Here is a 13,334-nt window from a genome sequence, read left to right on the forward strand (position 1 = left end):
GATGCTTTTGAACTGTGGTGTTGGAGAAGACTCTTGTGAGTCCCTTGGACTGCAAGGAGATCAAACCAGGCAATCCTAAAGGAAATCAGCCCTGAATATTCATTAGAAGGACTGATGCTGAAGCTGAAGCTTCAATACTTTGGCCATCTGATTTGAAGAACTGACTCATTGGAAAAAACCCTGATGCTGGGAAAGATTGAAGGTTGGGGGAGAAGGGGACAACAGAGGATGAGATGGTTGGATGGCATCACTGACTGGATAGATATGAGTTTGACCAAGCTCTGGGAAGCCTGGCGTGCTGCAGTCCATGGGGTTGCAAAGAGTCGGACATGACTGAGGGACTGAACTGAACTGAACTGAGGGCAGTAGGGCCCTGAAGCATGGGTCAGTCCTGTCCAGGCTCAAGAGGGATAGGGCCACCAGGCCAGCAACTCATCCCAGTGATGAAATACTTCAACTCGGGCCTCCATCACTCCACCAGATACATTTCAGCAGCTGAGAAACAAGTTCAAGGGCTCACCTGGGTCCGTTGCTTAGCAACAGGAGGCTGTAAATGACATCGCTCCGACACTTTAACTAACCCCTCCACGGCAGGCAGAGGATAATGAAGGCAAAGGCAGACGGCGAGACGGAATTAAAAACCTGACCCAGGAAAGAGCAGAGGCAGGTGCTGGGGAAAGTGGGAGCCTGCAGCAGGTATATGTGGGCCTGGGGGTGTGGGAGGGATCTCTGAGACACTTGCTGGCTGCCGTGTTCCTGGGAGCCTTGATCAGGAGTTCTGGGCATGTTTGCTAACCTATAAAGGGGATTTGCAGAGCTTGGTCCCTAATGACAGGTTAGGCCTTCCAGGGCATGGTGCCTGTAATTCCAGCGGTGGCCACTAGAAGGACAGCAGTGACTCCAGCGCAGAAGTTAGAGCTTAGATCTTTTATGCAGTGGTCCCCAATCTTTTTGGAGAAGGAAATGGCAACCCACTCCAGTATTCTTGCCTGGAGAATCCCAGGGACAGAGGAGCCTGGTGGGCTGCCATCTATGGGGCCACACAGAGTCGGACACGACTGAAGCGACTTAGCAGCAGCAGCAGCCCCAACCTTTTTGGCACCAGGGACCAGTTTCATGGAAGACAACTTTTCTGCAGATCAGGAGGGGAATGGTTTCAGGATGATTCAGTTCAGTTCAGTCGCTCAGTCGTGTCCGACTCTCTGCGACCCCATGAATTGCAGCACGCCAGGCCTCTCTGTCCATCACCAACTCCCGGAGTCTACCCAAGCCCATGTTCATCGAGTCGGTGATGCCATCCAACCATCTCATCCTCTGTCGTCCCCTTCTCCTCCCGCCCCCAATCCTACACAGCATTAGGGTCTTTTCCAATGAGTCAACCCTTCGCATGAGGTGGCCAAAGTATTGGAGCTTCAGCTTCAACATCAGACCTTCCAATGAACACCCAGGATTGATCTCTTTTAGGATGGATTGATTGGATCTCCTTGCAGTCCAAGGGACTCTCAAGAGTCTTCTCCAACACCACAGTTCAAAAGCATCAATTCTGCGGCGCTCAGCTTTCTTCACCGTCCAACTCTCACATCCATACATGACCACTGGAAAAACCATAGCCTTGACTAGACGGACCTTTGTTGGCAAAGTAATGTCTCTGCTTTTAAACATGCTATCTAGGTTGGCCATAACCTTCCTTCTAAGGAGTAAGCGTCTTTTAATTTCATGGCTGCAGTCACCATCAGCAGTGATTCTGGAGCCCAAAAAAGTAAAGTCTGACACTGTTTCCACTGTTTCCCCATCTATTTCCCATGGAGTGATGGGACCAGATGCCATGATCTTAGTTTTCTGAACGTTGAGCTTTAAGCCAACTTTTTCACTCTCCTCCTTCACCTTCATCAAGAGGCTCTTTAGTTCTTCTTCACTTTCTGCCATAAGGGTGGTGTCATCCGCATATCTGAGGTTATTGATATTTCTCCCGGCAATCTTGATTCCAGCTTGTGTTTCTTCCAGCCCAGCGTTTCTCATGATGTACTCTGCATATAAGTTAAATAAGCAGGGTGACAATATACAGCCTTGACGTACTCCTTTTCCTATTTGGAACCAGTCTGTTGTTCCATGTCCAGTTCTAACTGTTGCTTCCTGACCTGCATACAGGTTTCTCAAGAGACAGGTCAGATGGTCTGGTATTCCCATCTCTTTCAGAATTTTCCACAGTTTATTGTGATTCAAGCGCAGTACATTTATTGTGCACTCTATTTCTCTTATTATTACATCAGCTCCACCTCAGATCATCAGGCATTAGATCCCAGAGGTTGGGGACCCCTATTTGTTTGTTTGCTTGCTTTTATTTGACTGCATTAGATCTTAGTTCAGGCAACAAACTCTGCGTTGCAGCATACATACCTTTAGTTGCAGCATGTGGGATCCATTTCCTTCACCAGGGAATGAATTCAGGACTCCTGCATTGGGAACATGGAGTTTTAGCCACTGGACCACCAGGGAAGTCCTGAGGACTCCTGTTTTATAGAATCCCTGAATTGGCAGCAAACCTAGATGAGGGTAGGGAGTGCAGGGGGCATTTATTCAGCACCACTTTACTTTTTTTTAACTCATCTGATTGTCATAATAGCTCCATAACTTAGGGAAGTATTTTCATTTTACAGATGGAGAAACTGAAAGCCATTCATTGAACAAATATTAATTGAGCTCCTCCAGGCTCTGTTCCAGGCTCTACATGTAGTGAGGAAGACAAACATCTCTGCCTTCTTGGAGCTGCCATTCTAATCTAGGGGATAGATAATAAACAAGTAAAATATATCATCTGGTGATAAGGGCTCTGGGAGAAAGTAAAGCAGGAAAGGGCATAGGCGATCTGGGGGAAGTGAATAATTTGAGTGGTCAGAAAAGGTCCTACTGAGGGGCCATTGAGCAAAGATTTGAGGGAAGTGAGAAGCAAGCCATGTGAATATTCAGAGGAAGTATGTACCAGGCAAAGAGCCCGAGGTGGGGGTAAGATTGGAGTTTATCAGGTTTGGTAAGGAGTCCAGCATGGCTTCAGTGGGTGAGAAAGGAGGAATATAGGAAGATAGGAAGTGAGGTAGTGGGGCCAGGTTATGTAGGGCCCTTGTAGGCCAGTATAGGGACTCTGGGAATTTCTCTGAATGAGATGGGAGCAATGGGAATATGACCATTTAATTTACCAAATAAAAATACAGGATGTCTGGTTAAATGTGAATTTCAGGGGACTTCCCTGATGGTCCAGTGGTTAAGACTCCTTGCTCCCAATACAAGGGGACTGGGTTTGATCCCTGGGCTGGGAACCAGATGCTGCATGCTGCAACTAAGAGCCCACACCCACATGCTACAGTGAAGATATCAGGTGCTGCAACTAAGACCTGGGGCAGCCAAACAAAGTAAAAAATAATAATAGTAAAAATTTAAAAATGTGAATTCAGATAATGAACAGCTTTTTCTTTCTTTCTTTCTTTTTCTAGTGTAAGTATGTTCCACATAGTGCATGGAACATACTTCTAATAAAAGTTACTTTCTGTTTACCTGGAGTTCAGATTTCACTGGGCATCCCATGTTTTATCTGGCATCCTAACATTGGAGAGTGTCACAGAGGAGTGACATGGCCCGACTTGTGTTTCAAGTGGATCTCTCTTGCTAGTGTGGGGAGCACGGACCAAAGGGAGTAATGGTGAAAGCTAGGAGCCTCATGAAAAGGTCATTATAGGTGATCCAGGTGAGAGATGATGGAGGCTTGGACCCGGGTGATGGTGGGGGAGGTGGTGAGAAAGGGTCGGATTCTAGACGCGTGTTAGTAGAGGAAGCAGGGTTTCTTGTTGGATTAAATGTGGGGTATGAAGGAAAGAGGAATCACAGATGACTCAGAGGGGTTTAGCCAGTGTGACTGAAAGGATGAAGTAGTCACTTACTAAGATGGAGAAAGCTGAAGAAGAAGCAGGTTTGGAGGCAGAAAGGGGAGATTGGGGCTCAGGTTGGACATCTTAAGTTCGAAATGCATTGAGGCATCCCATAGTGAGATTTTGAGTGGTATATTGTACAGGGTCGAATAGTGTTTCCCTCTCCCCAGCCCCAAACTCATGTTTACCTGGGATTTGTGAATGTGACCTTATTTGGAAACAGGGTCTTGGCAGATGTAATTGAGTTGAGATAAGATCATGCTGGATTGGAGTGTGGATGGAGCCTTTAATCCAATGCCTGATGTGCTGTAAGAAGATGGAAATTTGGATGCAGAGAAACACAGATAGTGAAGGTGATGTGAGGATACACGGGAAGATGGACACTGGGATCAGAGTGATACATCGGCAAGCCAAGGAGTGCCAGGGTGCTGGCAACCACCGGGAGCTAGGAGGGAGGCGGGAAATATGTTCTCTGTCAGGTGCCCCAGAAGGAAACAGCCCTGCTAACACTTTGATCTTGAACTTCTAGCCTCCAAAGTTGTAAGAATAACCAGTTGGTGGTAATTTGTTATGACAGCTGAAAGAAATTAATACAGATCTAGAGGTCTGGAGGAGAGGTCCTGGGTAGAGATAGGACTTAGGAGACATCAGGACATAGATGATATTTACTTATTACTGTTTTTATTTATTTAGCTGCATGGGGTTGAGGGATCTTCACCATATCATGTAAGATCTTTCATTGCAGCACACAGACACTCTAGTTGTGGCACATGGGCTCCAGAGTGTGTGAGCTCAGTAGTTGTGGAGCACAGGCTTGGTTGCTCTGCAGCATGTTGGGGCCTAGTACCCTGTCCAGGGATTGAACCAGCGTTCCCTGCATTGGAAGGCATTCTTAACCACTGGACCACCAAGGAAATCCCAGATGTTTAAAGTCATGAGACTGGATGAGATTACCAAGTGAAGGTAGATGAAGAGGACCAAGGGCTGAGGCCTGGGGTCCCCAGACTGAATAGATGGGGATTTGAGGAGGGGCCAGCAAAGGATACAGAAAAGTAGCAGCCAGTGAGGTGGGAGGGGGACCAGACAAAGCCAAGTGAAGAAAGTGTTTCCAGAAGAGACCATAACCGATTGTATCTATCATGACTTTTAGAGCAAATAAAGTGAGAACTGAGAATTAACCATTAGGTTTAGCAGCCTGGGGGCCATGGGTGACTTTGATCTAAGCAGTTTTGGAGGAACGATGGGAGATTTAGCTTGACTGGCGCAGCTTAAGAGAGAATCGGAGATTCTCCTTCATCTCTCTTCTCCCTCCCTCTCCTTTCCCCTGCTCCCTTTCCTTCCCTGCTCTTGGAAGCGACAGCTTGGCCAGGGGCTAAGAAGACAGTGGGATCAAGGAGGCCACAGGGCCAAGGACAGAGTTGGCATGGTTGGAGTCTTGTTTCTATCCAGGGGCTGAGCAAACCCATAAATATATTGAGGATGATGGGAACCAGGGGTCCCAGGCTAGAAAGAAACCTGACGTATTACGTTGGAATTGGAGGTACTGACTTGAACTGATGGTTACAGATAGATATAGATGTAACTATAGGTATACATGCATAAGTGTGTGTTTAAGTGTCTGTACGTATGAGGCATAATATTTCCTAGCTCTGTTGAGAGGCCTTGTGAGCAATGACTCTCACTCATTTTGTTTTTTAAATACCATCCTTTCTCACTGTCTTGTCTCCTCTTGCCTTCTTGCCTACCTACTGCCTGGGGGAAGCCCCAGGAATATTTGCAGCCTTTCTGGCAGTAGTAGAACCCCATCCAAGGCCCCCGGGACAGCCCCTTCCTCAACTCAAACGAAGCAATTCTTCTTTTATCTGCTTTTTATGTTGAGGGTCTGCAAAATATTTCTTTTGAAGGAAGGTTTACACATTGCATAAACCTGGGAACAACTTGAATGTCTGTCAATGTGGGGAATAGATAAATAAACCATGGATTATTCATACAGGGACCGATAGGCCCCAGCGAAAGTGAATGAACTAGAACTGCAGGGATGAAGCTCACATATCAGGTGAAAAAAAATAGATTGCAGAAAGATACACATAGGATGATGCTATGTATATGAAACTCTAAATGTATATAAAACAATACTGTTGAAGCATACACACCAGAGTAAAAGTATTTTAAAAAACATGCCTAAAAATGCTAAGCAATCAGTTTCACATGATGGTCACCTCTGGGGAGGCAGGAAGAGAGGGATGGAGTTCAGAAGAAAAACTCAGGGGACCTCAAAGGTCTCCATAACGTTCTATTGTTTAAGCTACATACTGGGCACAGGGGTATTTGCTACATAATTGACTTTGTGTTTTGTAGGTTAAGATCATCTTTGGTCATCAGTGGTCTAGTGGGAAGAGCAGACTTAAGGAATCTCTTGGGGCTGGGTTTATATCACAGTTTCCTAGAGGTGTGGCTATGGGCCTATGGGCAAAGCACTTCACTTATTTGAGTCTTTTTAGATCTGTAAAATGGGCATCAAGAATTCTTACCTCATGGTCTCTCTTTCCTCCCCATTCCCTCCCTCCTTCCTTCCTTGCTTTCAATGGATATTTATTGAACGTCTACTGTGAAGAAAGTCCTTCCTGTACAAGGTACAGGTGGTAAGGTCCCTCAAGGTGCTTGCAGTCTTGAGAGAGACAGGCATGTATCAGACCAATACATTGACACAATTTTAAACAATGATAAGAGCTTGGAAAAAGAATAAACAGGCTTCGGTCATAGAGAAGCACCAGAGACTCAGATGGAGGGATCAGGGGTGGTTTCTTAAGAGACCTGAAAGTGTGGGGGTGGGAAGAGCGAGGAATGTGGCTGAGGGGACAGCATGGATAAAGGTCCTGGGGTCGGGGAGCACCTAGACACCTGGGGTACTGGAGTTAGAGTGATGCTGGAGCGAGATGGGGACTGAGGGGTCGTGGGGGAGACGGCGTGATGTGACGGACTGGAGAGAGGGAGGTGCATGATGAAGCATGGGCTTGCAGAGCATGTGGCAGGACTCTTGGTATGTATGTGTGCTCAGGAAATGCGTTGGCCTTCCCCCATCTCTTCTTTTTTATTAAAACAAATGTGTTTATTTATTTATGGCGGCTCTGGGTCTTCGTTGCTACACGAGGGCTTTCTCTAGTTGTGGCCACCAGGGACTACTCTCTAGTTGCGGTGCATGGGGTCTTCACTGCAGTGGCTTCTCTTGTTGCAGAGCCCGGGCTTTAGGGAGAGCAGGCTTCAGTAGTTGTGACTCGGGCTCTAGAGTGTGGGCTCACTAGTTGTGGCACATGGGCTTAGTGGGCTCTGCAGCATGTGGGGTCTTCCTGGACCAGGGATGGAACCCATGGCCCCTGTATTGGCAGGAGGATTCTTAACCACTGAGCCACCAGGGAAGTGGCTCCACCTCTTTGTGGGGGATGGGCTGGGGTGACAAATGGACATCTGAGGACAAGAGGGGAGCCTGGAACCCTGGACAGCCCCCAGAAGCACCTGCAGTAGCCTGGACTGTGGTTCCAAGTCTTTCCATCCCTCACTGCTTCCCCCGTCATAGTTCTGTGCTCTCTGCCATGTTACTTTGCCGTGACTGCCCACTGGGATTCTGACTTAACACTGCTCAGCTGTGGGACTTGCTTTGGCCAGGAGGATGTCAGCAGAGGTGCAGTGAGAGCAGAGGCTTGAACGGCACGTGCGTGGTGGTGCTTCTGCCATCGCCACAGTAGTGTGCCCAGCCTGGCCTGCTGGTCCTGGGAGGAGATAGGAGCCAAGCAGAGCCACCCCTGCTGACCCAGAGATTTGCAAGCTAATTAAATGCTTCTTGTTGTTTACCACTGAGATTTCCCCTGCTGTTTGTTATGCAACATCCAGTTCCTTGCTCCAGTGGTATCACTGGATGCTGGGCCTTTCCTGTCTTTACCCAAGCCCAGGAGGATGGGAAGAAATCAGTGGGCTGAAGCCCAGAATTCTGGCCTTGAATCTGCCAAAGCCTCACTCTAGGCACTGGGCAAACCCTTCCCCATATGAGGCCTTGGTTTTCCCATCCATGGAATGAGACATCTCACCTTGATTGCAAAGGCCTTCATGGATGACAGCCTCAGGGAATAGGAGCTTAGTCTGTCCAAATATACTATGTCCCTCCCCTGATTAAAACCCTCAGTGGCTCCCTGTGGCCTTCAGAGAGAAGTCAAAACTCCCTAGATGGGACTTACCTGGTGGTCCAGTGGTTAAGAATCCACCTGCCAGTGTGGGGGATGGGGATTCGATCCCTGGTCCAGAAAGATCCCACATGCCACGGGGGCAACTAAGCCTGTGCTCTGCAACAAGAGAAGCCACCGCAATGAGAAGCCCGTGCACCACAGCTAGAGAGTAGCCCCCTCTCACTGCAACTAGAGAAAGCCCATGTGCAACAATGAAGACTTAGCACAGCCAAGAATAAAAAGAAAGGAAGAAAGAAAGAAAAATCTCTCTAGACTGATATTCAAGGCCCTGCATGATTACTTCCTGCCACAAACACAGCTTGCCTCCCCCAACCCCTTGCTCTTTGCTCCAGGCATGCCTTATGGGTCCCAGTCAGCCTGCTTATCACACTGTGCTTGTCTATGCCTCTGGGCCTTTGCACCTGCAGTTCCATTTATTTTCAAAGTCTGCCACTGCATTTCTCTGCTTTGTGAATTCCCATCTATGGGGCGTGTTTTGTTTGTAACTAACATTCATCGAGTTCTTATTATATGCCAGGTACCATGCTAAGCCATTTATATATGTGTTCCAATTTAGTCTTCAAGCAACACAGTGAGGTAGGTATTATTATCAACTCCATTTTAGTTATGAAGAAACAGAGGCTCAGAGCAGTAAATTGACTAGTTCAAAGTTATAAAGCTATTAAGGGTTGAGGGCCAGGGCACAAATCCAGGCAATCTGACCCCTAGGTAACAGGGAAATAGACAACAGATTTGAACCCAGGTCTGTTTCCAGGCTTCCGAGGTGGTGTTAGTGGTAAAGAACCTTCCAGCCAATGCAGGAGACATCAGAGACGCAAGTTCAATCCCTGGGTCTGGAAGATCCCCTGGAAGAGAGCACGGCAGCCCACTCCAGTATTCTTACCTGGAGAATCCCATGGACAGAGGAGCCTTGTGGGCTACAGTCCATAGGGTCTCAGAGTCGGACATGACTGAAGTGACTTAGCACAGCACACACTGTTTCCAGAGCCTATGTATTTAGTCACTTTTTCATGCCTCCTTTGCCTGCAGAATTCCTATGCAAGTGCATAAACTATATTTATTCAACTCACAAACACTTTTTGAGCACCTACTAGGTGCCAAACACTAAAGCCAAGTTCTTTAAGGGTAGTCATTTTCTTAATCCTCACACTTGCCCTAGGCAGTCATCATTTTTACTGATCCCATTTTGCAGATGAGAACAACTGAGGTCCAGAGAGGTGAAGTGAAGGTCATGCAGCCTGTAAGTGGTGAAGCTGGGATGCATACCCAGGAAGTCAGATGCCCAGGCCCAGACTTGACCTCTTGGTCACTCTGACTCTCAGTTTGCCGTAAGATTCAAGATTCAGTTTAGGCACCATCTTCAGGATTCATGACTCTAGCCTGTCCATCAGCCCTCTCCCCCAGGGCTTCATAGCTGACAGTGCAGGGTACAGTATGGTTTGAACAGAAGTCGGGAGTCTGATAGCACTGTCAGCCACCCCCCTTCTAGTTTCCAGCCTGATGTACAGACCCCAGCCCCCACCCCACCTCATTCCTACCCCTTGGGCCTCAGGTTCTGAATCCAAACAAACACGAAGCCAAATGACTTTCACTCTGTCCCTTCCATCTCAGTGATTTTGGAGGAGAATAAATACCGAAGCCACTGGCCTGAATAAAAATTAATACAGAACCATGCTAACTGCGCAGGGATGTTTTTTAAAAGGAAAAAATCCTCAATTTAAAATCTCAACACAAATAGACTCTTATAAGGTCAAATGAAAGATAAATGCCTCTGGAAAGCAAAGAAGTCATCATTTGGGCTGAATTCTCACTCTTATTTCCTCTGTCTCTCCTTCATTCTGTCCCCTGTCTACATTTCTGTTTAGCCCCTGTCTTTGGCTCTCCTCTTACCTTCGCTTGCTCTTCTTGACTGTGTGTTTGCATGTGTCAATTTCTCACTTTAAATTCAGTGCAGAATTTCAACCTCAGGAGAGTAGTATGACCTTGGTGAAGTCATTTTTCAGCTTTGTGCTTCAGTTTTCCAGTCTTCGAAATAGGAAGTATAATTACTCCTTGCAGAGGGACACTAAGCATAGCAAGACAGGCCTTCATAAAGGAAAATGATGCTTCCAATCAGTGATGGGCAGTCTCACCCACTCTCTGGGTTTGGGCCTGGAGGGTGGGCAAAGATTAGGAGCAAGCACCATCTGGTCACCAAGTGATGCCAGTGAATTACTGTGGTGAATGGTCTTTTGACCTTGGTCTCTTTCCTGCCAGTCTGATTCAGTCTAGAGCTATCCCAAGAAGATGATTCTTGTTTTAAACAAAGGAGAGGGTGAGCAAAATGTAAGGCCTAGTGAGAAGGAGGCTCCTCAAAGGTGAGATAAGAGCCACAGCGAATGGGACCATAACTGCAGGACAAAGCCCCCAACAAGTTTAAATGAAAGTCAGAAGCATCGTGATTAGTAGAAGGAAATGTTCTCGACAACTGAAGGGCAACAAAGCCCCACGAAGACCCTAATGGAATGGGAGGCCCTAGCCTGTGGTCTTTTTAGGGCAGGATCACATCTTTCTTGTTCACCATATCTCCCCAGGGCACAGCAGAAGGCTTGGCTTTGTAAATATTTGCCAAACAACCTACTTAATGAGTGAATGTATCTATTCCTGGAGCCCCCTAAGGTGCAGCTAGACACCATTCTCCCCAGAGCACAGAGCCTCACACACAGCATGTGCTCATCACCCATGGGCTGAGTGTCGAATATGTGGGTTTTCTGGTTGCAGATTTGCTGTTCTGCCCAGGTATCTCTTTAAGACCAAATGGATATGAAAGGGGAGGGGGGGCATCACCAGACTTGGTCACTCTGACCCTCAGTTTGCCATAAGATTCAAGATCCAGTTCAGCCACCATCTTCAGGATATTGAATAGTGGAATCCCAGGGGATTCATGGCTCTAGCCTGTCCATCAGCCCCCTCACCCAGGGCTTCAGAGCTGACAGTGCAGGATACAGTGTGGCTTGAACAGAAGTCGGGGAGCCTGATAACACAGTCAGGCATCCCTCGCCTCTAGTTTCCAGCCTGATGTGCAGGCCCCCAGCCCCCATCCCACCTCATTTCTACCCCTTGGGCCTCAGGTTCTGAATCCAAACAAACACGAAGCCAAATGACTTTCACTCTGTCCCTTCCAACTCAAGAAGTGAGGGCCCCTGAGTATCACTTTGTCAAGCAGCCCAGGCATCTCTACCTGGTCATTTGAGGCATTTTGATAACGGGAGGCAGAGGGTTGGATTGAAAGAATGACAGCAGCTCAAGTATCCTCTTCCTCCAAGGGGCACCAAGCCCGTGCGGAGAAGAGGGATGGGACAGTGGAAACACAGGAACTGATGGCTTTTTGGCTCTTGACTGGGAGTCAGGAGGACTGGCTTCCAAACTCAAATCACAACAAGAACATCAGGGAAATACCCCAGAGCCTGCTAACCAGCAGGATCTGATCTAGTCCTATATCACAGGCTGGGTTTACTGGAAGGCAGACTCAGAGATGAATGGAGCTCCGGATGCAGGGTGCTTATTTCTTGCGGGAAGGGAAAACCCCTTCCAAGGCCCAAGGCTCTTGGCTAACACTCGGAAATGAATTGTCTAAGGAGATATACATGCTGACAAAACAAGAGACTTTATTGGGAAGGGGTGCCCGGGGCGGAGGGCAGGAGTGTAAAGGAACCCAGGAGGACTGCTCTGCCACGTGGTTCACAGTCTTGGGCTTTATGGTGATGGGATTAGTTTCTGGGTTGTCTTTGGTCAATCATTCTGACTCAGGGTCCTTCCTGATGGCACACGCATTGCTCTGCCAAAATGGACGCCAGCGAGAAGGCTTCTGAGAGGTGGTAGGACATACGGTGTCTCCTCTTGACATTTCCCGAAATCTTCCGGTTAGTGGTTGCTCGTTAGTTTGGTGTTCCTTACCGGGACCTCCTGTCATAAAAATAACTCACGCAGATGGTGACTACGGTGCCTGGCTAGGGTGGGCGGTTTCAGTCAGTGTGCTTCTCCTCACAATTAGGGAGTGCTCTTTAGGGTCGACACCCATGGATGAGAAGGGATGGGGTTGGGATTGAGCAGAGGGGAAGTAGAGCTGTGATACAGCCTCCACAGAGGCCTCAGCCAACCTTGTGGATGGTTTTGAAGATACGATGACATTAAAGTTGTCCAGAGTTGGGACGGGCCTTTACGCTGCCATGTAAGTCAGTTATGGGATGCAGCCCGCCCTAGGAAAAGGTGTTAGGTTGAGTGAAGCAGTTCTCTTCAGCTGATGCAATCCCTGTAGGGGACTGGTTACTGGTGGCTTTCTGAAATGGGCACCCCCATTGGCGGGGAAAATCCTTTGGTTCTGAATGGAGGACCTGGATGTGTATCACAGCATGCTACCTACTTCCATTAACACTAATCCTTCCTGCAATCTTACAAACTAGATCTTATTATGTGATTTCACAGATAAGAAAACTGAATTTTGGAGAGTGTATCTACTAGGCTTTTCCCAAATCACACAAGTAGTAATGACTAGTTGTGGAGCTGATTCAAACCCAGTTCTTTTTGGCTCTTAAGCCCTTCCTTTTTCAACTATATCTCACTGGCTTGAGATTCATTCACCCCACCCAAAATTCTACTTGTTCACTCTGAATACTCTGACAGATAGCTTTCTATTCATGGGAACTCAGCCTCTCCATCTGTCAAATGAGGGGTTTAAACTCTGTCTAAGATTTTTAACCAGGGGTTCACATATCCCATAAAATTATAGTCTAAGTTTGGTATGTATGAGAGAAAATTTTGGATTTGTGTATATTTCTAGGTGTGTGTGTTAGTCTCTCAGTCATGTCTGACTCTTTGCAACCCCATGGATGGTAGCCTGCTAGGCTCCTCTGTCCATGGGATTCTCCAGGCAAGAATACTGAAGTGGGTAACCATTCCCCTCTCCAGGGTATCTTCCTGATCCAGGGATTGAACCCAGGTCTCCTGCATTGCAGGCAGATTCTTTACCATCTGAGCCACCAGGGAAGCCCGTATGTCTGGGTAGAGGATCCTTACAGGTTTTTGAATCCCCAAGGAGGTTGAGACAAACCAGACCAGATGGTTTAAGGTCCTCAGCTTATATGTGCTGGGATTCTGTATCCTTGAGAGCCGAAAGATCACAGAGCCAAAGCCTTCC

This window comes from Giraffa tippelskirchi, chromosome 13, assembly GCF_054371585.1.
Source record: "Giraffa tippelskirchi isolate mGirTip1 chromosome 13, T2T-mGirTip1v1.2.pri, whole genome shotgun sequence".
NCBI lineage: Eukaryota > Metazoa > Chordata > Mammalia > Artiodactyla > Giraffidae > Giraffa > Giraffa tippelskirchi.